Raw genomic sequence first — 25947 nt, 5'->3', positions numbered from 1 at the left:
TATTTGTTGCTTCAAAGAGCAAGGCTAAATACATGCTGCTGCAATCCAAGTGGTGGAAGGAAAAGCCACAGATAGGGAGAGCTCTACACTTCCCATATTGCAGCCATATGAAAAAAAGTCACAAACATCCCTCTGAGGAGCAAACGTGTACATACTGATAACCATTTCATTGGAACTGAGTGTGGTTATACCCTGGATTTCGTATGCTAGAGCTATATTCTTGCCTTGGAAGGATGTCTGTCTGTTGGCCATTAAGCAGAATTTGAGGGCTGAGACTTGGACTAAAATGCTGCAGAATGGGATAAACAGCCCGTGACTTATCCTCTAAGCCGGGAAACCTTTCCTATTTTACTTATTTATGTATCTCTCCCAGGTATTTGTAGGAGTTTAATCCAGTGCTTAATTTGTGCAAGGGCTTACCAGGGCTGAGTCCTACCACCTCTGGGCCTGACAGTTCATAGCCCCGGCACCTCTGGGCCTGGCAGTTCGTAGCCCTGGCACCTCTGGGCTTGCTGTACCAATTATGAATGTAAAAAAATTGGTTGAGCCCCGACACCTCTTTCATTACAAATTAAGCACTGGTTTAATGATTGCAAAACCTGAGCATCAAGAACAAAGTGTACAAAGCAAGTAGTTATTTGCAATGGATTGTACTCTTGTCGTCCTAGGGTTTGGCTACTTCCTTATCTCATACATTTTCCACTTCTTTCTTTTCTTCCTCTATTCTCTACCCCTTTCGCCTTCCTTCCTTGCTTTCTTCTTCAGCATCTGTTCTGCCTTCCCCCCTTTCACAGCTAACCATGGCAAGGACAAAGCATTGATGGCACTTTTAAATCTCTTCTATTTTAACTGGTGAGAAAAAGGGATACCACTCATCAGCGCTCCACGTCTTTGGAATTTAATTAGATCTAATGACCAGATAAATGGAGAATTTTGAATTGGGACCTGTAGGGAATCAGCAATGTGGAGAGGATTATGTGGTGTTATTTCCTTATTCTTGCCTCTCAATTCCATCTCTGGCGCTGCAGTTGAAGGGAAAAGCACCTGATGAGGGACGAACCATCCTCCCAGGGGTGAGAGCCAGAGAGGGAGCCCAGGTTGAAGTCACCTCAGAACTCTTCTTCCTGAGATTGAGGGAGAAGACATCCTGGGAGGGGACAGGCGGTGCCAGTCTCTGAAGACCTTTTGCAGGTGATCCCTTGGCAGTGCTGACAATAGCTTTTGAGGAAATGATAGCCCCATGGAGAGGGTGGGTAGCTGGCCCGTCATTAGTGGGAGCTGCGATTCTAAAACAGCACATACAGTTTTGACAAGTGTGCTTTATCAAGTGTGTGCAGGATAATTTTGCACGTCCTTGTATTGTCATTTAGGGCACTTAAGGTGTCACTGAGATTTCACTATCCTAAAAGCTTATCTGTCAGTGTCAGAGAGTTATTCCAGTAAAAGGATATCATCAACAGCAACAACAAGAAAAAAAAGATTCTGAAAGATTCGTATTCCAGATTCTCTGTGGCCCATTTTAAGTCCCTAAGGCTGCACCCCTCCACCCACCATATAGGTAGACCCCCTCCAAAGAATGGGGGGCAGGCTAGGGGCTAGTGATGAGTTGCCAGGAAAATACCGGCAACTCTCTTACAGTTTTGAAATTCTGCCGAAATTAATTGATCTAGGGATTTTCACCCAGAGCTCTGCCATTTCTCCACCTGCTTTACCATGGAGGGTGTCATTCAAATGCCGGCAGGCTGTAGATGTGCAGTGAGGTCTTTTAAAATCATTATTGAGCTGGAGGTTGCAAAGATTTTCCAGAGGGGAAATGAAAACATTGAAACTAACCAGTCTAAAGCTAACCAAGAGTGGGAAATCTGAGGATCTACTTCTCCCATCCCCTGCTCCCCTTTTACCAAGGATGACATAGCTGGGGTTATGATTTCTCATTTACACTGGTGTGAGTGGGGTGACTAGGGCACATTGTACACCCTAGATACATGCACTTGAGGAGCCCCTCTCTCTAGCCACATCCCAAATCCTGGACACCCCTCTGTGCAGTCCGGAACCTGGAGGAAGGGGTAGAGAAAGGGTAGGGTTGGCTGCACATCACTCCCCGCTGGCCCCCAAAGACAGAAAAGGATAATACAACTCCAGGCTGCATCATCTTTACCACATAGCCTCACCTCAGGCTGGGGAACCTACCAGGCCCCAGAGCAGGTATAGAGGCATAGGTTCTCCACACACCCAGTTTTGGGGGTGGGCTCTGCTGCCTTTGTCTTGTGTGGGAAGAAGGCGCAAACCTTGCCGCTCCAAGACATTCAGTGTTGGAAACTCAGCCAGGAGAAGCTCTTCCTTATGGCCTCCTCCTTTTGGTTTTTCCTCAAGAGGGCCAGAACCACAAGCAGTAAATGTTCCCTGAAACCCCTCTTGGCTAGAGGGAAGTGAACAAAATTAAGTACCTATAACACCTGGATACCACGGTGACTGAAAGATAGATAGATATGTATGTGGAATGTATGGGCTGGGAGGGAGGAATGGATAACCATACCTATCCATCTGCCTGGGAAGGCAGCCCTCTTGTACCCAATAAGAAAGATGCTTTCAAACAAAAAGTCACCCAGTCTGAGGTTACATTTAGCCGCAGGGCCTCTTTTCTAAACAGCGAGCTGGAAAACAAACCTGCTTTGTGTGGTAAACAGATTTTAATGTGCTGTTAACTATATTTATATGACTTTCTGTCCAAGGAGATGGATTTACATATGTATTAAATGGGTTTCACCCTGGTACATGACTGCCCTGCCATATTTCATTTACATTGGGGATCCGGTGGCAGCCCAGGTCATTAAAAAAACATTGTATAAACATGCATAAAATATTTTTTGCAAGCACAGAAGTGAATAAACAGGAAACGAGATGCATTGGAAGCCCAGGGGCATAATGATCCAGGGAATTCAGAGGCAGATCACTCAAGTGCCATTTGCAACTTGCAATCAATATAAATATATTTTATTTTCCTCCCCGATCACACCACGTGCTGTTTCTCACTTGGACCAAGGACTTTGACCACCTGTTTATCAATTTATGTCATCCTTGTGACCAAAATAGCTTTTGGAAGCAAAATGAGGTTCTAGTTTCTTTTTGTGGCATGAACAATAAATCTTTTGGAATAGATTCTAAGATGGTGAAAACTGATGTCGTTCCAATGAGGTCAGTGGAGCGATTTCAACTTACTCCAGCCGAAGATCCAGCTCATCATTTTTACTGCAAACCTGGGAAAACCTTGAGGTATTTTCCCCACTGAATCAGGCCTGCACTGAGCTTTCCTCTTCTCAGCACAGGAATTTCCCTGTCTTTCACCCGATGGGAAACCTGAATAGCAGAGCGATCTGGAGAGTAATCAACAAGTAAAGAAAGAACTTGTCTGAATATAGGAATGGGACATTAGCTTAGCAGTGACCCTGTACGGGACCCCTGCCTGCTGCATGGTGACCTGACACTTACAATGATTGATGTACTGTCTGACTGTGTTCTAAGTATTTGGGAGCGATGAAGTGACCTCTTACTGTTCACACTCTGTCTCTAGTTATCTGCCAGGGGCGAGTGCTAGATTTGTGCCAGTTTGAATCTTTACATCATCTAGCAAAAGCTCTATGTGAGCTGACAGTGGGTTTTCCTGGTTAAGAGCATTGGAAGTTTCTTTAGGTTTGCAGCACAGAGATGGTGTGATGTTGTTTCAAACCAAGGTGATAACAGCAGGAGTGGCACTGAAGGATACAGGGCACAAATGTCTTCTTACTTTCATTCTGTAAAATGTCATCCACATCTATTGGTCAGAAAGTGCTTTTAGTACTAGAGCTGGCAAAAAAATAGTTTGAAGCTTTTTATTTTTTTTTTATTACTTTTTTTCCAATTTTATTTAAAAAATATCTCTTGGGGGGAAATAGTCTGATTTTTTTATTTAAAAAAAAAACCCACAAATCAAACCCTCGCCCAAATTTTGAATTTTCAAATATGCAAGTTATTTTTTTTTCCAAATTTTTTGTCTAGATCCCATTTTTCATTTTTTCCTCCTTTTTTTTTCCCAGGGGCAAAATGGAAAATGTTTAAAAAATAGAGAGAGAAGGGGCAATAAAGGGAGAAAAGGGAAGGGAAAAAACACCCCCCGAAAATTTTGGAAATAATGTTGAAAAAGATTTTCGCCCCAAAAAATTTGTCATGAAACACACCATGTTTTTCCACTAGCTCCAATTATGACATTATGGGTCCTCCAGAGCATGTTGGAGTACATGTCATAAGTATGTAGATGTACATGTGAAAAGGGACACTTGGGGACGTTGATGGCCTGGGTGTGTTTCCTGAGCACTGATGAGATATATGGCCCATTCAACTTCTTATCATAAGACAAAGGTGTGTCTGTGATGAGAAAAAAACTGATTGCAGCAGAGCGAGAGAGAAATTCCATTTGGATGCTAGGATCCATTACTGCAAGTTCCTTCCATGGCTTCTCGAGCTCTTGTGTGTTTTCATTTGGGGAAGCCAGCAGAGGTCACTCCAGTACAGAGATCCCTCATGGAAGTGTTCCTAGAAAACATACAAACAGATCTGAATTGCTGATTCATTAAAAACATATTTAAAAAAATGTAATGGCAGATTAGCTTATGAGGGGAGCTTTTACAAGCACTTTGCAATGAGAGTACAGAGAAAACAATTATTCCCTAGTAAAATCCTCCTTTTAATCTCCATTTTATTTGTCCCCCTATTTTGCGTCTTAAATCCCTCTCCTTCCTTCGCATTCTCTGTTTGTTGCATGTGTGCACACATACGCACTCCTAATTCCTCCGTACACTTAAACAAACATCCCTTCCCACACACTTAACCAAGGTATTTGGTTGGTGGTGTGTAGAACAATTGAAGAGTGAAATTACACCAATTTACACCAGCTAAGCATCTGGTCCAATTAATACACATTCCCCTGTGGAGGCTAATGGTAAAGATGGTTAAAAATAGAGCTGGTTGGATACCCCCAAAACTTTTCATGGCCTTTTTTTTTTAATCAATATTTTTATGATGATATTCATGGAAAATTTCTCCCACCTCTATAGCTGGTCAAATACTATGAATTTTTCAGTGACACCTGTAACTGTAGCCATGCCCTTAGTCTTTCCCAGTCTTTCTAGATGGCTTGGACTCCCCAGGCATTTTGGCTCAGAACCACACAGAGTCTGTCTGAATACTGCAGCTTGCATAGCCCTCCTACCCCCTTGAGTCTCTCCTGTAATTTGGGCCACACTTGTATTCCCCAGCAGGGTCTGAGTCACATGCTCCCATTACGTGATCCCTAGACTCATTCACCCAGACAGGCTAGACCTGGCACCAGTGAGGCTGAGCCCCCAAGCCTCTTAAAGGGCCATGCCCATAGAACGCTTTGAGTTAAACTAGCCTTCGTAGAGCGCAGTAGGGAAAACGCTGCAATCTGTCCACAGTGACAGCTGCAAACGCACTGTCATGGCCACATTAGCAGCTCTTGCAACGGCCACAGAGAGCAGTGCATTGTGGTAGCTATCCCAGCATGCAAGTAGCTGCAATGTGCTTTTCAAAAAGGGGCAGTGGGGTGGAGTGTGACAGGGACTGTGTTGTGTGTATGTGGGGGGAGAGAGAGTGGGTTTTGGGGGAGCTGAGAGCATGTCAGCAGGCTGTCTTGTAAGTTCAGACAGCCCCCCTCCCCCCTGCCTCTCTTTCTCACACAGCATTCCACAGTAATGGTTGCTTTGTCTTGCAGCAGATAAGCAGCCGGCTATCAGAAACGGAGCTTTCAAAGGGCATATCCGCATTCCTGCAGCGATTCCAAAACAATGCCAAGAGTGGCCACTTGACTTAAGGGGATTATGGGACGTTTCCGGAGGCTGATCAGAGCGCAGTAATGCAACACCTCGTTCACACTGACACCTGGGCGTTTCAGCCAATGCGCACCAAGCGTTATGCTTCTCACCGAGGTGGCGTACCAGGAGCGCTCTACGTGCCTTGCCAGTGTGGACGGGTAGTGAGCTAGTGCGCCCAGGGCTGCTTTAATGCACTGTAACTCACAAGTGTAGCCAAGCCTTGCACCGATGGTTGTGAGCCAGCTAGTAATGGTGAGTGGGAGTTCTTGTGGTGTTTTAACCAAACACTCAAAATGGGGCAGTTATTGAGAAAACACCTAGAGTGTGAATTTGGATTAGCTGTGGAAGAAGGGAAAACTGCCGCACCAGTGGGGAGCAAGGCAGGCTGGGTCAGCCATGCTATGGTTACATGCACACATAATTGTGGCAGCACATAATATACTGACAAGACAAAGCATGAGTTGCCATGTGGAATCTGGAAAGTAACAACAATGGGAAAACTTTCACTGCCTAGAAAAGAGGTAGACTAGCTACCCAGTCCCCTTCCTATAAACATAGTCACAAAGATAATACAGATATAGCAAAAATGTACCTCACTGCACAATTGAACACATATGTATCCCTAAGTCTGTTGTTCCTTGTATCCATGGCATAGAAATAGGGAACTGTTGGGAAAATAATGGTAACAGATATTCCTTGCCTAAAGAAAAAATCAAAGGGAAACCAGTAAAAACATGCCATACAGTTATCGTTGGTTAAAATGTACGTGTAGTAAAAAGGGGAATGCTGGCGTAAGCAGAATGTGAATTTCACTGATGAATCAAAAGCTGCTGGTGTGTTTAAGACTTTGTTTTCCTCCCTCTTTATTCATATAGCTGGCAAAGAGTTACCTGATCTGAGAAGACATATGTAAGGCAAATAACATAGTTAAAGCTGGAGGATTCTTTTGTAATTTGATTAGCAGTAAGAGTTCCATAAAGCTTTGTTTGGTTAGTTGAAATATGTAATAAAACATTCTAAATAAAAGAAAAGAGAGATGTGTTGGGGTTTGGATGAAGGATGGATTTGATTATTTTATGTTAAGGGGGAGTAGGGTATGGTTAAAGGGTTAGAGCAGCACTGGCTTGGAATTTCAGAGGTCTGTGTTCAAATTCAAGTTCTGTTATAAACTCCCTCTGTGACCTCAGGCAAGTCAATGACTCTCTCTGTGCTTCAGTTACCCATGTGTAAAATGGGCATATACTTAGGGCTAGCCAAAAAACAATTAGAGCTTGTAAGGAAAACAAATTTCCCCATGGAAAAATTTGATGAAAATAAAAAATATATAATTTTCAGTAGTAATTTTTGACTTTTCATTGAAAAGCAGAAACATTTCTGCAGACTCTCTGATATGAAAATTTTCATGTAACTGAAAACCTCTTTTGTTGAGAAAAAGATGGTTTTGCTTCCGATACAGCCCAACATGGTGAAAATCACATGAGGACCATTCCATGTGAGAGTCGTGAACATTTTCTTGTGAGCCTTCTCGTCATTTGAGATTTCCATGACATGTATGACAAACCTAAACCTGAGCTCTCATCCTGATTAGTTCTTGAACTCCCAACCAGGAATTTCAGCCTAACCCTAATCCAGATCCAAACAATGTCTCATTGGACCATCTCCAGTAATTATGCAACTTTGCAAATTAGTGTAACTTTAAATAGGGTTTGTAGCAGAGTGTGCCAAGCCCCACTAACATGCAGGATAGTGACATCTGTGCGTAAAGAGTCCACCATGATCTGCTACAGGGACAAAAAGGAACTGGCCTGAACCTTCAACCAGACCTCAAACCAATGGCCAAACCTTTCACTGAGTGAATTTCACCAATTCCTCCTTAAAACACCCTTGTCCTGCAGAGTGGAACACTACAAACTGTGTGCACAAAAACGGATATCTCCATTGCTGGCAGCCCGGAGATCTGCACTGCTTGTGTCTAATTTAGACCATGAATGCTTTGGGGCAGGGATCGCATCTGCTTCTTTCTCTCTTCAGGTCCTCAAAGGGCCAGGCGCAGGGTATCTAAAAGATTGACTAAAGCTGTGGGATGAAGACCATGGTTGGCAACATTGCTCCTCAGATACAATGGAACTTTCTACAATATGGGCAAAGCTCATCTGTGCAGGAGACAAACCTTTCCTGGGAGTTGGTCTGAGATGGTAGAATGAACTCCCCAAGGATCTAAGGTCCATCCAAAACCTTGCCTCCTTCTGCTCCAAGCGAAATGTGCTTTTCTTTGAACTTGACTTCTCTAACGTGTGTAGATATTTCATGCAAAAATAAAATCCAAAACAAAAGACTTCACTGCAAGTGCTTCTTCCCCCTGGAGAGAGGATGAGAAAACAAATGTCTGACAGATGTTAGTCACATTGCTTAATGCATCGCTGGAAGGTCTCAGATATGACAGTGATGGGCACAGTATAAGAACATGGATAGAACAGAAGTCAGTGACTAGCACCCTGATGGCACTCAGTCAATAAGGATAATTAATAAATCACCCTGGAAAATGAGCAAGTTCTCACTATCAGATAAAAAACCAGGGGAAGTTTCTGTCAGCTCTGTTACAATAGTTATCCCCTGACAGGAACAGGGTGTAGTGCATGGGATGTTCATGAGAAGTGACAGGGCTTTGGCTCTTAGCTCGACAAAGCAGAAGTAATGTACCTACGTTGGCCATTTGATGGAATTTTTTGGCAACTGCTTAGGTAATTTTGCTGCCCCAGCTGCGCCCCAAGGCAGGAGATTCACACAAGCAGCTCCCTGTAGAGGTGCGCTGGAACACTGACTGCCTTTCAACAGCTCAGAATTAATTCATCTGGAAACCAACCAGTTCAAGCCCATGGAACACTCCTGAGTGCGGGGACCGATAGCTCAGGTGCTGATAATGTGTGAGAGCCTTTCTGGGCTTGTCCTGACCAAACGCTTTTCCGATCTAGTGGCTGCTCAGGGGCCTGTGTGAAGAGACTAATTTTCTACTGGACAGGTGTCATCGAGAAAAACCAGACTCGTGATTGGCACTAATTGTCCCTGGGTTTGGAGTCTCAACTGAGGGTTCGTGGATGGATTAGACCATGGAGACGGAGGACTAATTCTGATCTCTCTGGTGTAAATCCATTGACTTCAGTGGAATTACTCCTGATCTACACCAGTGTAAATGAAATAAGCCCTGAATTCCCCTTCCCCACCAGAAGGGGAGTCTCTCCAGGTCGGGACATTGATGGGATGGTGAAGAGACACTGACACGGCTGCAGCTCAGGCTGAAACAGATCTAGGGAGAAGCAGAAGACTCACTACACAAGAGATTTCCAAGAGAGAAGTGAAGTTGCGAAGAGAGTGGAGGCACCAAGCGGGGATGATGCACCTTTAGTCAAAAATCATTATTTTTTTGCACATGAAGTCGAAGTGGCAGGAGCCAGAGACGCAGAGAGAAATGTGAGAAAGAATGTGAAATTCCCATGTTAAAATCTTCACCCCAAAGGAGTCTCCCCCATAAACAGTCGAGCTTCCTAAGCAATACCATGTGATTAAACCAAAATAAAGCATCAAAGACCTGGAGGAAGAAGGGAGGAAAGAAGAGCTTTTCCTCACGTGAGCTTGTTCCACACCTGCTATTTGAACCAAGCTCATTTAATACTAAAACAGGTCCCTGGTGATGAAGCTACCCAAAGCAGTGCAAAAGAGAGACAAATTTTACCATCCGAGTATGTAAATATGTAGATGACAATGATTTATATGGTGATTTGGTTGCATCTCATTTGTTAGTAACTTATGTGTGTCTATTTAAATCAAGCTGTTAAAATCAGCGTGTGTATAGATAATTTTTCACAAAGTACCTTGAAGATTACAAATCATAAGAAGACTATGTAAGGGCTAACAGTTATTTTATTACCAGGAAACTATGTGACCCATTATTATTGCACAGGGAACTTTCAAACTCTTATACGTGTGAATAACTTTAATCCTGTGGATAATACCATTGAAATGAATAGGGTCGTTTGCATGAGTAAAATTACTCACATGCACGCGTCTGTGCAGGAATGGAGCCTTAGTCAGTTTCCTTTCCTTGCTGTTCGTGTGGAGCTTTCACACAGTCACAAGAGATGTATTTTTTTTTAAATAGGGAAATGTGTCTGTAAACCCCACAGAAATGATCCAAGGGGACTCCAGAGTAGGTATACTTGAACTGCTTTTTACCTCATTGTTTGAAGCTGACAAGTTTGATGTTTAATGTTTTCAAATTTACACAAATAAAAGTACTCTCCGAGGAGACAATCCTACAGTGTATGCAGGCACAAAACTCTCACTGATGTTGGTTGGACTTACAGGCTACAAAACTGGGCCCTCAGTGAAAAGATAATGTATAGCTTTGGTGTTTTTATCTGCCTTTTGCCAAGATGCATGACAAATTTGTACTAAATCAGAACCTCAAAATAGTCCAATACATAAAAACAGGAACTCTATTGCATAACACAGGAAAAACTAGACAAAATTCACCATACAACAGAATTGCTTCGGAAGCAAGAACAAACATTATTTAAAAATGTATAAAAACAGATGGAATATTTTTAAATGTTCTAAGAAAAAAAGCCAATTAAGAATGAATAATATAGAAAAAGGAGAGAAACTAGGACAGTTCATAATTATTTTTTGCAGATTAGGGGGATAAAAGTAAAAATAAACTAAAAAAACAAAATGAAAACGCACCAAGACTGTATATTCCAACAGTAACTGCATGTGAGGTTTGTGCTGTTCTATGTTAGCATCTGCTGGTGCTGCAATGAATTGCAGTCCTCAAGTTTCAGAGTAACAGCCGTGTTAGTCTGTATCCGCAAAAAGAAGAACAGGAGTACTTGTGGCACCTTAGAGACTAACAAATTTATTAGAGCATAAGCTTTCGTGGACTACGAAGAAGTGGGCTGTAGTCCACGAAAGCTTATGCTCTAATAAATTTGTTAGTCTCTAAGGTGCCACAAGTCCTCAAGTGTAGATAAACATTTCTTTCCATGCTCCTAATCCAAGTCCATTGAGATCAATGGTGCTCTCTCTGTGGTGCACTGGCATGGGTCAGCTTGCCAGATCCAGGCCCAAGACTGACCACTCTTTGTGGCCCCAGTCCTGCCATTGAGTCCATGTGGGGGCTGTCCGGGGGCTGTTCACTTTCAGTCATTTGCAGGGTTGAAGCCTAAGGAGGGAGTTGTCTCTTTACTACAAAGGTCAGTTTCACTCCTCTTAAACACACCCACACGGACAATGAGGAGTCCAGTGGCACCTTAAAGGCTAACGGATTGATTTGGGCATAAGCTTTTGTGGGTAAAAACCCCACTTCTTCTTTTGTCCGTAAAAAAACCCACTTCTTCAGATAAACCCACTTCCTCTTTCATGGGTAAAAAAACCCGCTTCTTCAGATGCGTCTGAAGAAGTGAGGTTTTTTACCCACGAAAGCTTATGCCCAAATAAATCCGTTAGTCTTTAAGGTGCCATCGGACTCCTCATTATTTTTGTGAATACAGACTAACACGGCTACCCCTCTGATACTTTGTTTGCTTATGTTACTCCATCAACTTTCAATTTAAGTTAATCTGACTATGCAGAGGTCCCTTTTATGAAAGACAGGAATTCTGCTTGCTTGGGCTGGTTTTCCCAGAATCCCCCTTTCTGGTAGCTGCATTTTAGCCATTGCTACAACCAGGTAATGCACAAACTGCAAGAGGTTTAGTTCACAAATGTTTCTGGGACTGGTGAGCAAGAAGAATTCAGAATACATTGAAATTCCATTGAGAAATAAACTTTAAAAAGTTGGGGCTGAATCTACAAAAGTGTTTTTAGTTTTTTGTTTTGTTTTTTTGCTAAGTTACTATTTGAAATCTTTACCTATGAAATTAACCTTTCTTTGAGAGACTCAGTGATAAGGAAATGAATTAAATCTTATACCTCAAAGGGACTGAAGAAACATGTAAATCTTCTACTGACCTTGATTTTGTTTCATCTGGAAATAACAGCATACAGCCAAGGTTTTCAAAAGTGACTGGGGATTTCAGATGCCTCAATTTTCAGGAGCTCAACTTGAGACATTTTCAGGGGACGGATGTTCAATACCTTTTGAAAATCAGGCCCTTTTAGGGTTCTCATAGATTCATGAGGCCAGAAGGGACCATTATGATCATCTAGTCCGACCTCCTATATAATCCGGGCCAGAGAACCTCACCCAGTGATTTCTGCATCAAGCCCAGAACTGCTCTCAGATCTTTTAGAAAGGCGTCCAGTCTTGATTTAAAGACTTCAAGTCTTCTCTAATGAAGAATCCACCACATCCCCAGCTTAATTATTCCAATGGCCTGAATTTGTCCCACTTCAGATTCCAGCCAACGGGTCTCAAGTTGGGAACCCCAAACTGCTAATCACTTTTCAAGATTTTGGCAAGCATTTATCTAGCACCTTTATAATTATGTTTATGCCACACTGTGCAGCCTTAGTCACCGGCCAGCATATGCTGTTCTGCCCAACGGTGGCAGGAGGTGAAATGTTAAGCCAAAAATATCAGGGCAAGTCAGTGCCCTTAAAAAAAATTCACCCCAAAAACAAGGTGAACACGTGCTTTGCTCAGTTCATCTTTGGCCAATAGAGTTAGGGTGCTGGGGAAAAGGCAGGAGAGCAGCATTCTGGAACACTGTATGAACCCCAACACAAGAGAAGGGAAGAAAGGGGAAAGAAGTTGGTGACTCCCTAGGAATAATTATGGAAGGAAGGGCATGCGCTCCAGAACCTAGTTCCCTACAGCTTGTTGAGTTCTAGGATGTCAAGGCAGAGGACCTCATCATATGACGAAAAACTTAGCAACAGAGTTCCCCAAGGAGTTTGGGCAAGAGAGAGCCATTACTGAGTCTCACTTTGCACCTGCCCTGTAAAACCCTCTCCTGCAATTTGTTAGGTTGGGTCAGGAGATTCCTATTTGGAGGTGCTAACTTGGTTGCTGTATAGCAGAGCTCACTCTTCCTCCTTGCAATTACCAACATGAGCTGTATAGCAGAGCTCACTCTTCCTCCTTGCAATTACCAACACCCCTAAATCATGTCCCTTCCCCTCTCGTCGTGACTCTCCCTCCTGTAGAATCCTTCTGCTCCCCCAGGTACTCCCTTCCAGCTCTGGAACATTACATGCCGTCTTCCCCACTCCTACAGCAATAACCTCCTCACTCTATCCTAGGCACTCAGGTACCAAGGCACAGTTATGAAAACCTAGTTATGCTAATCATACCCTACATATATGTAGTTTTGTCATTTTGAGTGAGAGAAGGAGCCATGTGTCATTAGAATGGTAAATATCCTAACAAGTTGCAATACAAACGATACATAATGATCAGTTTACCGTCTACTGAACTGCTGCCACATCTGGGATGAAAGACAGCAGCTTGTTAAAAGCGAGTAGAAACAATATACAGCATGTTAGGGTAGGAGTGGAAGAATACCCTAGTCTACTGAAACACCAGGGAGTTACAGTACAGAATATAATGACCAGTTTGCAAACTGGAATTTGAAACGGACACTGGGATTAATGTGTCTGGTTTTGATGAAAAATGAAAAGAGTGCTCCGAAATTACTTAGGCTTTTCTATCAGCACAATGGGTAAAATTTTCATAAGCACCTATCTTCACAACCTTAGTTTTACATGCCGTGTGAATTCCTCATAGAACAGTGCCCCTGAACAACCCTGTGTTATTGAGTCAGGACTAGCACAGAAGTAAGAACACCCTTAACGCTGCCCACTGTAGCACCAGGGTGTTCCACGGTGTTTCACCCATGTCTAAGGTGAGATATCCCACAGTCAAAGTACTATGTGTCAGAAGCTCACAAGAACCAGTCAGGGTTTAGCTTTGATTGCCCCTCATGTTATTCGGCAGGATATTTGCACACCATGAAAACATTTTTAGCACTTCAAAATATTTACACTGGCTTAATCATTTTAATGATGTGCTGTGATCACAACAATCGCTATGCAGGTCATTTCTCCGAGAGATAAGTGAGCTTGAAGGCTTTATGTGCCTTCATCTTCAGTACATGATAATAACTTGCATTGTGGTCAATTATCTCACAGTGGAACCTCAGTGGTGAGAACCTATGGCTTAATTAATTCCAGTGATTCCTTTTGGTGATGTTGATTTAAAACCATTACTATTTTTCAGGAAAGAATAAACAGGTGCATGGCTCATGAAAGCAATGAGGACTCCATCGCATTTATTCTTTTTTTTTAAGCAAGGTGAACTGATCACACAGTTTAGAAGCGCCTAAACAGGGAGAACATCTCTGATATGAAGGGGGTCTTTAAGCTAGAAGACAATGGTGTAGCAAGATCCTGGAACTGGAAGATTAAATTAGAAAAAATCAAATTGGAAAAGATAAAAGTGAGAGTAATTAAACCCAGAAACAACTTATCCAGGGAAGTAGTAAAGTCTCCATCATTTGGAGTCTTTAAATAGATACCGCACATCTTCCTAAGAGAGATGTTCTAGTTCAACCACAAGTTATTGGGCTCAGCAGTATTTACTGCTGGAGCAGAAGGAGAAATTCCCTCCACTGCAGGAATCACTCAATGAAGGACTCTGGCCTGGGCTATCCAGGAGGTCAGACTAGATAATCAGCATGGCACCTTCTGGCCTTTAGACCTCCAAATATAATTTCTCGTTCTAATTATTTTTCTTGTTGCACACCTGAGCTTACCAACTTTAGAGGTCAACATGCAACATAAGAAGAACATAAGAATGGCTCTACTGGGTCAGACCAAAGGTCCATCTAGCCCAGTATCCGGTCTTCCCACAGTGGCCAATGCCAGGTGCCCCAGAGGGAATGAACAGAACAGATAATCAAGTGATCCATTCCCTGTCGCCCATTCCCAGCTTCTGGCAAACAGAGGCTAGGGACACCATTCCTGCCCATCCTGGCTAATAGCCATTGATGGACCTATCCTCCATGAATTTATCTAGTTCTTTTTTGAACCCTGTTATGGTCTTGGCCTTCACAACATCCTCTGGCAAGGAGTTCCACAGATTGACTGTGCATTGTGTAAAGAAATACTTCCTTTTATTTGTTTTAAATCTGCTGCCTATTAATTTCATTTGGTGACCCCCTAGTTCTTGTGTTATGAGAAGTACCAATGTCACAGAGAAGCTTGGCAATAAATCTTGCTGCCATTGAAGTTAATAGAGGTTTTTGGTATCAAGTCCAATGGGAATCTGAGCTAGCCATGGAAGTATTGTGCATAGCAGTCCGCAATCTGACCGATGGAAACAGAACAGGAACTAAAGGATGTCCTCAAGAAAATGGATGGGCTAATATCTCCTATCTCTTTCCCTGACGTGCTAAACAGAGCATGGCTGTTGTATTGAACCACATCACCACCTACTGCGTTGGAAACCTCTTAACTGTTGACTTAATCTGTATGATTGCTTAGGCAAAAGGAAGGAATACGGAGCAGATTTGTTGAGAGCAAGAATATATTTCTTTAAACTCCAGGCTGGAATGTCTGAACACATTGACGATTGTAACAATTGGTTAATTTCACTTGATTTTGGGAGGGCAGAGTTGCAGTTTCCCTCTTGCTCATCCACCCCCAGTAAAGGACAATTTCTGTCCTGCAGAGAGCATGGAAGAAAGGGTATGAAAAACATACCTTTCGTGGTCCTGATTGCCGGTGGAACATTGGCTGTTCACACTGAATGTGGTCTTAATCTAACTACAAAGGCTGAATTATGTCAATGGCTAGACCAAAGAGATCCAGAGGTATTCTACTGCATTAAACCTCACAATGTGCCTTGTAAGGCTTTTACCTACCTGAAGACAGCAAAAAGCCAGATTCATATCTCAGCGTCTAACAGGTATTTATATTAGAAAATAATTCACTGCATTTTCAAAGGCTTGGAAAGGGTTTAGGAGTTGGTGAGATCAGTGCAGCTAATCCTTTGAAACCCTTTGCAAATGGAAGCCGTGGGTAATGTCTGAGTGGGGCTAGGAGATCCTGTTTTAGATTCTGTGGGAATGAGGCTTTTAACAGTGCAGGAGATACTGATGGGGGAAACCTCAAAGGGTTTTGAGAGCCAGTTCAGATATTGAAAACTTATTCAAAGTTTGAAAACATTTTGTTCTGGAAATCCTGCTGAAGAGCTCACGTGGTCAGGCTATTTGCATTCTCTTCTGGTTCCTGAGATCACACAATGTCCCTTCATCAAGGCTGAGAAACTATTTGTGAACCTTAAAGCCAGTAACTGGGCCACAGTGAGTACAATGTTCAAAAGAGCCCTCAGCTGATTTAGGAGCCTAAATCCCATTTTCAACAGTGCCTTGGGGCCGGATTTAAAGGTACTTAGGCATCTAAATCTAAATTTATCAAATTAGGATTAATACCTTTGGGATATATTGTAGTCAAAATGTGTGTGGGGTTGGGGCATTGTATGTACCTTCTCCAGCAGGGACGGGGGATGCTAATAAACCATTATCAGCCTCTGAGGCCACTTCCCGGAGAGAGATGCATATACTAGTTCAACCTGGATTCCCCAGCAGATACTCTTGGATAAATAACCTGTGTTTAGACTGGCTCAGGGCCCTCTTCCTGATCCAGCAAATGGGCAAGACTGCTGATCCACGGAGGGCCCCAATCCTTAGGGCAGAATTGGAAGGCCTGGGCCCACTTAGGCCTCAGACTGGCTGCTTGTTCTGAGCCGAAGCTGTGATGAACTTGTTACCACAAAGAAACCCCTAGGGTGGAGGGGGCTGTTGAAGGATTTATCCTGCCAGAACCCATGTCTGAGCTGGGCTGAACTCTGGTAGGAGTATTAGCGTGCATGTAGGTTCTCTTAGTGTTTTCTCTATTCTGAAGGTGAAAAGCATTATAAAGTAGGCTTGCTTAGAAAGAGCTGTGTGGTAACTTATATCTGCAGCAATCCCTCGGTGCTCAGTCTCTGAAGAGAAAGCAAGCAGGCCTGTTTAGGCAGACTGTCTTTGTAGGGAAATACATAGTGAAGGCAGGGACCTTTACAGCCTGGGAATCGTCCGCTCAGAAGGGAGAGAGACACAGGTCAGCCCCAGAAAGGCAACATCTGTGGGTGCCCTGAACTACAGAGGGGAATGTCAAGTGCAGGTGCCCCATGCAGCAACTGAATGGCTGGTTCAGAGCTCCTCTCTCTTTAATGGACACCAGACTGGCTCATCCAGACAATCCTTCTGCTGCAGTTTGATGTCTACAGAACCGTCACATCTACTGTCCCCTCAGATTCTGCCCCTACTCATAAGAACCCTCCCCCATTTTCATCCGGCCACCCCATAGTGTTAGGCAGGGTTACTTTTGCACTCAGCTCTTCCTCACCGGAGCTGTGATAGTTTCTCTAGTACATGTGTGTCTATGCCACTCCTCAGTCTACACTGCTCCCCTGCAGGTGCTGGGTTGTTTCCTCCTAGCACCCACATGGAGGAGCTGTCTTGCATCCCTACTCCCACTGCTACTCTACCTCACTGCACAGCAGCCTCTCAGATACCTGCTCTCTGCTAGCTTTTCAACCCAATCACAGCCACGCTGAGGGGCACCTGTTCCCATGCCCAGCCCAGCAGTAGCCTTGGTCCTAAGGAAGGAAGCAGTCTCACTGGATTGCTGGCTGTGCTCCCAAGGAGGTAGGTTTTCCCCCTTAGGAGCAGCTTCTTCAGGGTCTGCTCAGCTCACTGAGTTGTGGGGGAGTCATACCTTCCCCTGCACTCTCCTAAACTTTTAAGAGCTGGGGAAAGGGTTCCTGTAGCTCACCAGACTCACAATACCTGCAAAGGTATAGTATTTCAATCAGCCCTCAGACAACCTGGAATAAGTAACCCACGCCTTCTTTTCCTGATCTAATCTGGACTGGCTAACATGGCCAGAACTATATAGCCCAGCCCAGCCCTGCCCTGCCCGCTTCTGATAGACCCACTGCTTTGGGAGGGGAATTAGTCTATAAATAGACTGCCTTCCACACACACAGTTTTTGTTTGTTTGTTTGTGGGTAAAATGAACACAGCTCTTGCAATAGAAAAATTGCACCAGTTAAAGAAAGGGAGCCAGGCAAGAAAGAACAGCTTGAGATAAGGGCTGTTAAATGCTAGGAGAAAGAAGTCTGCAGCCTCTCTCTCTCTCTCTCTTTAACCAGCCTAACAAGTTAGGGTGTGTGGTAAGGGGAAAACATGAAAGCATTCTAGCTTGCTCCTTCAGATAAAAGGCATTTCAGGTCCTGCTTCCTCCTGCAAGGTGCCTCATGGCATGGGTGTAGACCAACTTTCAGGATTAGAACTTGTGCATCTTTTGCTCTTTATGTAGCATAATAGGTAGAAACTGCAGGGAAACACAGGGGTTCCAAATCACCACATTTACTTAATACATGAAAGCTACTGAGGCCTAGTGCTTTGCCTGGTTTCTAAAACCTAGAACACGGGGAGTGGCACTAGAGGGCTCCCAAACTATTTAAAGGAATATTATCCAACTCTTCTATGGCCTAGGACTATTGTGAGGCTCTTGAGAGATTTAACACAAGATCCTCCCTCCCTCCCTCCAGCCATGATTGTTCCCCAAATATACAGAGAACAGACACGAATACAGAACTAGGAGGGGAGTTTCCAGGAGTCCTTCTGCTTTCAATGGCCAAAAAAGGAAAATCACCTGAGAAACACATGAAGGAACATGGAGTAAAAAGCCAAATATTAGATTGTTTCTAAAGGAACTATTGCAGTAGCTCTAGCTCTACCATATTGCCTGTAGTTAAACTGGCTAATGATGCCAGTGAGGTGTGGCTTGTTGGAGAGTCATTTAAAATCTCCTGCTCAATTCTTACCGGAATCAAACAAGGAAGAATAAAAAGTAAAGCCGGCTAATCTATGCACCCTTGTTTTGAACCGGCCCTCTTGCCATGGCACTCCCTGATCCATGGCTTGTCCTCGTTTAGACCATAAGCGCTTTGAGGCAGACATTGTCTTATATGTTTGTACGGTAGCCAGAAAAATGGGGGCCTGCTCCAAACTGGGGCCTCTGGATGCTACCATATTGCCCATAAAAGCTTTGCCTGGCCCTTTACAGAGAAGTGCAAAAGATGAGCTCCTGCGCTGAGGAATTTACTATGCTAAGGGGCGAGTGAAATGCGTTGACCCCAGATTTCCCTTCATGTAGGGTTAAAGGAAGCAAAAACGCATTCTGGCTGATTCTGATCCCATTTATACTAGCGTAGACCCGGGGGAACTCCACTGGAACCAACAAGATGACACTGGAATAAATGTAGACTGGATGAGAGCAGCTTTTGGTCCATTAAGATGGATTCAGTTATATCCCCTCCAGGATAGTGGGCAATGGAACCATTTACTCCGATTCTCTGGTAGGAGAAGCCGGGCTCTTTGTCAAAGCTCATTATGTGACTAGGAGGCTCATTAAAATGAAGGACTGAGTGATGGCACTGCCTAGGGCTATGTATCAGGTAAGCAGCTGATGTGAAAGCCACCTTACTTAGCCAGAGCACCTCAATCCTGACCTGAGCTTTCTAATTCCAGGCCTGGGTCCTTCCTAAGGTAGCTCTGAAAGTGCGTCTCAGTCTCATCCCTTGTTCTTCCAGGCCTTAGTTCCCACAAAGTAGCTCCAATATAGGTTGCTCCTGAACCATATCCCTGTTATTCCAGTAAACCTGCGTATCAGTGGATCTTCTTAGACAGAGACCAGACTTCAGTGATGCTTAGACCCCCACTAATCCTGCAAAGCTGACCAATTAGGAGAATTTGTGCTTGACTTTTTCCCACTCTTTGCAGCAGAACATCAGTCTCATGGGAGATTTCCTTTCCAGATTTGCCTCTTCAGCGCAGGAAGCAGCTACAGAAGACTGCCTCGAACACTGCACACACCGCCTCCTCTTCATGTGTGGCAGATTGAGAGGAAGAACTGAAGGGCTAGAGACTTACCACTGTTTCCCAACTCTTCAGATAGTTTTGGAAGCTGTATTGCCTGCAAAGGGTGGCTGATTTGGACCGTAAGGTTTGTCTGATGGATTGAAAAGACATGACTTGTGGCGGACAGATTTTGTTGGGTTAGGGAACTCAGAAGAGTCATTCCAGCTACCTTCAGAAACGAAATGCTTCATGACAGCCACTTAGCATGGGCTATATTGAACAAAACTACTTAGACCCCAAATTCTGGTCTGATGTAGATTTCCTAGTAGCAGCACCGGCTGTCCAGTCAGTGTCTGTATAAATGTTAATGGGAATTGTGCATGCAGGGGACTAATCCCAGACGTCTCATTAAAATGAAGACTATCACCCAGATAGAAATAATCTGACTTTTGCTTCCTGTACTTAGCAAATCACAGTTATATATATGCATGAGGACAGTGATATGTGAAAAGCCATTTTTAGATTAATTCATGTAAGTCAATACATGATCTCATAAAAGTCCAGTATGTAAAACGTCTGCTGCTTACGCAGTATTAGCATATAAGTGACAGGTTTTTGTTCTGCATGGGAAGTTCAGGTTGACAATCTTTCCCTGTTCTTGTAATTCCAGGAGTCTCAAGTCAGCACCTCGTGTTACAATAGTGCATGTTGCAACACTCTAAAGTGCTGATTTCCTCTGAAAAATGACAGGATGGGGCTCCACATATATTTTCTTTCAGTGATTTTCACATAATATTTACTCTGTTCACACGTCAAAAAAAAATTTTTTTTTCTGACCAGCTCTCAGGGCTGAGCCTGGGATTTGCAAAGCTACCTTGCTCATCACCAGTGATAGATTCTTCAATTAGAACTGAGCGGACAGCTCTGATGATGGGAAAGGTGGTGCAGAGCTTGATAATGCTAGTAAAAGCTTGTTTTTGTCAGTAACATAAGAGACGCATGGCACAGTTGTGCTGAAAAAGGCACAACCATTTTTAGAACGTCACTTTTCTGACCCAAGCCAACAGTGTTCTAGCACAAAGATCAGGTCTGCTGCTGGTGTAAATATGTGTCGCTTCACTGAGGCCAATCTAGAAGTGAAGGATTATTATAATTATTATTCGTGTTGAGGTAGCACCTAGGAGCCCTGGTTATGGAGCAGGACCCATTGTTCTAGGAGTCTCTACGCAAAAGAATTAATGGACACAAATCTGACATCAGGAATCAAAATACTCAAAAACCAGTGGGAGAACACTTTAACCTGTCTGGTCATTCAGTGACAGACCTGCGGGTGGCTATATTACAACAGAAAAACTTCAAAAACAGACTCCAAAGAGAGACTGCTGAGCTAGAATTGATATGCAAACTAGACACAATCAACTCCGGTTTGAATAAGGACTGGGAATGGCTGAGCCATTACAAACATTGACTCTATCTCCCCTTGTAAGTACTCTCACACTTCTTATCACACTGTCTGTACTCGGCTAGCTTGATTATCACTTCAAAAGTTTTTTTTCTCTTAATTAATTGGCCTCTCAGAGTTGGTAAGACAACTCCCACCTGTTTATGCTCTCTGTATGTGTGTATATATATCTCCTCATTATATGTTCCATTCTATATGCATCCGAAGAAGTGGGCTGTAGTCCACGAAAGCTTATGCTCTAATAAATTTGTTAGTCTCTAAGGTGCCACAAGTACTCCTGTTCTTCTTTTTGTTCTAGGAGTGACAGACTGGCCATATGCTGCAATGTCCAGGACAAACGTTACGGAATTAAGCTAAACGTTTTTGAATTAAGTTAAACCTAGTGAACTAGGTATAATAACTTTGGGTCCATTGTATTAAAAATACAATTGTTTGAGCTGTTGTAGGATTGTATGTAACTTGACTAATGTAAACATTAGGAACCGCAAAGGACTTTTGGGGGAAATGCATATAAAGTAGATTCCCTAGGAAATGTCTGGAGGTGAGGGGAATGCAAACGACCCACTTCAAATCCATCCTTTTTGAAGCTATGCCCTGGGGAGGAAAACCAATTGCATGCAATTGATCTGTTCTTGGAAGCCCCAGCTGAAAGACCCCAGAACCTTATGAAATGGAGGTTAAACCTGTGAGGCTGCTTGTTCAGAGCTGAAGCTGTGAGGACTTTGAACCCACAAGGAAGCCCCTTGAGTGGGGCTTAGAAGGCCTGCTCCTGCCAGAGCCCAAGTTAGAGTTGGGTGAGCTCTACTAAACTTATAAGCAAGCATGTACTGTGTTCCTTCTTTGTTTTTATGGTTTCTCTTTAGTGCTTTTACCTTAAGAATAAAATAGGCTTGCATGGGAAGTGCTGTGTGGTACCTTATAATATGGGTGATTACTCTGTTAGTCTCTGAAGGGAAGGGAAGAGAAGGGAAGGAAGCCTCCTTAAGCAGAGTCTGTTGCTGAGAATAATCCAGTGAAGGCAGGAACTGTTCAGCCTGGATGCACCCTGATCAGAAGGGAGAGAAGTGGGTCTCCACGCAAGAGAAGCAACAGCAGGAAGCCTGAGAGTGGATGCTCTTGCTGTACCAAGTTGCCCTGAACTGTGACTCTAGGTGCTGTGCAAACACGCACACAAAGGCAGTTCCTGCCCCCAAAAGAGCTTACAATCTAAGAGACAATGGGTGGATAGAGACTGAATGGTGGGGAAGCCCAAGTAAACAGGTCATACATGGGGGGGCAGTGATCTCAGCACACCGGTAGCCTAGAGGTTGTTAAGTTTTTTGTAGGCATCGCAGCAAAAGAGAGTTTTAAGGAGGGATTTGAAGGCATGATGAGTACATTCTTCCTAGATGTTAATTTCAAAACACGTGCTAGAATTTTAGTAGCATTCTGGTCTCTTTGACCTCTTCTTTCACCCACTGAAATTTGCGGGGGTCTTTCTAACTGGTATCGATGAGTTTTTTAAACTATTTGCCCTTACATGAAGTACTTGGAGGCTCCATTATTCCATTCTGCTGCTTTGTAGCTTGCCTTAAATGAAGGATGATCAATTGGTGGTAAATTCTAGATACAGTTCATGACATTTAATGACTAGGAGAATCAATGTTCAAAGTGGAAAGGGAAGCCAGAAGGGGCATCTCTTGCAGTGCTGCAGCACAATAGAATGCTAGATGGAAAAATAGGGAAGTACTGCCGTGCAGGTCTGAAACCGTGTCAGCTGGAGAGTCCAGCTGGTAGGAGCAGCTTCACAACCAGCCAAAGCTGAGACTGCCGCATTGGAGAGTGGGGGAAGAAGTGGTAAAATGGGGCACAGGTGGGGCCACACTTCTCTAGACCCATGTGCATGATAGATCACAGACACACAAACACCCTACAGGGACTGTCTGCGATTCTGTGTCTGTACAGCACAATGGGATCTTGTTCTTTGCTGGCTCTTAGACACTGCCGTAAAACATGATTATTAATAATAATAATAATTAATAATAGAATTGTACTCTTTACCCATCCAAGGTTTAAGGAAATTCTGTTTGAGGTCTGCACAGAGAGGCCAACCCCTCCAGGGCAAGGGTGAATTCCTCCCGGTAGGTGAAATTCTGGCCCCTTGGAATCAATGGGAGTTTTGTATTTAAGTATCAGGGTGTAGCCGTGTTAGTCTGTATCCACAAAAACAAGAAGTTGTCTGGTGGCACCTTAAAGACTAACAGATTTATTTGGGCATAATCTTTCGTAGGTAAAAAAACCTCACTTCTTCATATGCATCTGAAGATGTGAGGTTTTTTACCTACAAAAGATTATGCCCAAATAAAGTTGTGTTTAAGTGGTGCATACAAGCCTTAAGCTGGCCCTCTGCACAAGGGGTGAATTTCACCCACTGTGAATAGTTGAATCCATTCTTTAAAATGAGGGAAATGGTGACAAAATCAGTGGTTTAAAGTTCCACCCATTTCTCCTTTGTTAGCTCTCTGAAGGTCTTTGAGCACCACAGGAATGGATGGTTCAAAACCCATGTGGCAATAGATAAGGAGAGGAACATTCAAATTCAGTAAGAGATTCATGGGCACCCCTTTGTGTGTCTTTCTCATAAAAAGATGACTACATCACACATGAAATCAACAGGCTAGTGGGACAGAAAGACAGGGCCATAACACTGGGCCTGCACTTTAGCCCCTGCCGTATTGATGCTTTCATCAGGAGGGTGATCAATGTTCACAAAGCCATCCCACGCCTTTTACTTAGATGCCCAGACACAAAAGTAATCATCAAAGCAGAAAATACCAGGGAGATGCACATAGACATGGAGCAATTCAGTGACATTCATGAATATGTCCAATATATGGCAATGACGGACATTTTTCAGAGTCTTAAGGTGGGTATCATTGATGCCTGGTCTATGACTATAGCATATGCCACAAAATTCACCCACCCGATCATGTGGTTGGGAACCAAATCAGTGTGTGTTTAATGTACGTGTTAGCTGATATTTATCTAAAATGAAAAACAGGCTATAACTTGAGAACAAAGCACTTGATTAGAGCTGGTTGGGAGGACAAAGGGAAATTTCACCAATCCCCTCCAGCCCCCCCAAAATAATCTTCCCCCCCAAAAGTTGATACTTTGAAAGTTAATCAAAAATATAGAAAAGTTTGAAATTTGTGTAAAAAAACAAACAAAAAACCCTACACAATTAAAAATCATCACGATTTCAAAAATCTTTGCTATCTTTCTAGCAATGACACGATAATTTACTCATTCCAAAAAGAATCAGATTAAAGATATCACTCTAGTACACTGGGTCTCCCCCCCCCCACTCCCCCCAGCTTCTGTTAAGCAAATGTCTTCACCAGTTCTAAGATTCAGACTGGCCGGAAGAATTAGTGGTTATTATCTTCTCTTTCTAGCCTTTAGTGGCAGCCTTTGAAAGAGAGGAGATTGGTGAAAATGTGTAAGCAAGCATCCTCACAGCCTTTCTATAGTAGTGAATAAAGAGCCACAATGGATCCAACCCAGAACAAAGTAGGTTAATTCCCCTCTGTTGCTCTGAAAACCTGAAATATTGCCATCCTAAACGTATGTACCGTATTTATCCTCACCATACCCAAGAGGAAAGGGAAGTGCTAGTGTCCTTGTTTACAGATGGGGAACTGAGGAACAGAGACTAAATGATTTGGCCAAGGTTGCATGGAAAATCTGTGGTGAACTCAAAGGTGGGTCTCCTGTATCCCAGACTGTAACGGCTGGTCACCCCCCCCTTCCTCTGAGTTGTCTCAAATATTAGCAGCTAGTGGTATGCCACTAACAGCATCTGTTTGGTCTTTAGTGCTATTTATGCTGCCAAATTGACTAACAAAGCTCTGGACAAGAAGTTCGAGTAGCAGCATGCTTTGCAGCCCTTAACGCTTGTCCTTATTTCACTTCTATTGTTTAATGGATTTGGAAAGGAAGAGAAACCGTTCCCTAATGGCCCAGGGATGCTGCACTCCAAACAAACTGATGTCATGTGGTAACGTGCAGCTTTGCTTCCATGGAACGTTTTACAGGAACAACTCTAAACACTGTACAGCAAATGTAATCAATGGATGAGTGAGCTGTCGGCTTACGGTGTCGGTGCATATTTGGGGTGTATATTGCAGTGTCAGAGTACAGTCAGGGGAATCAAGGTGGAACATGACCCTCCCTCAAATTAACCATGTGATAGGACAGGCATCACGCAAGACTCTGCCAATCAACTGCCGCACTGTTGTCATGCTAAGAGCCTAAAGACTTGTTCTGTATGAAATGGATCAACTTGCAGCCATCTCCATCTTCTGTACTGAGTAGGGTGACCAGACAGCAAGCATGAAAAATTGGGACAGGGGTGGGCGGTAATAGGCACCTATATAAGATGAAGCCCCAAATATCGGCACTGTCCCAGGACATCTGGTCACCCTTACACTGAGGCATGGCTGGGAGAGGCTCCAGGTCCCTGCATACAATGTCCCATCTCGATTCAAGCAGCCAGTCTACTTGCCACAAGGCAGTCTGCTGAACATTGAGCCAAACCTGAGAAAAGGGTGCATGGGTCAGTTGGATGTCTCTGTGGGGCTGATTGATATGAGTACTAAGAGTTAATACAAATAATTTGATGGTGCAATTCCTTCAGAGTTTAGGTGTGACCATCCCTTTAACTCAC

General features: G+C 43.5%; 1 pseudogene; it reads left to right on the top strand.

Moving 5' to 3' along the window:
• The first annotated feature begins 3133 nt into the window (after window positions 1-3133).
• Window positions 3134-24272, top strand: LOC128823391 (NXPE family member 1-like; annotated as a pseudogene).
• Window positions 24273-25947: the final 1675 nt, after the last annotated feature.

Source organism: Malaclemys terrapin, chromosome 15 (genome assembly GCF_027887155.1).
Source record: "Malaclemys terrapin pileata isolate rMalTer1 chromosome 15, rMalTer1.hap1, whole genome shotgun sequence".
In the NCBI taxonomy this organism is placed as follows: domain Eukaryota; kingdom Metazoa; phylum Chordata; order Testudines; family Emydidae; genus Malaclemys; species Malaclemys terrapin.
The sequence above is the reverse complement of the archived record's forward strand: the minus strand, read 5'-3'. Positions and strand labels throughout refer to the sequence as shown.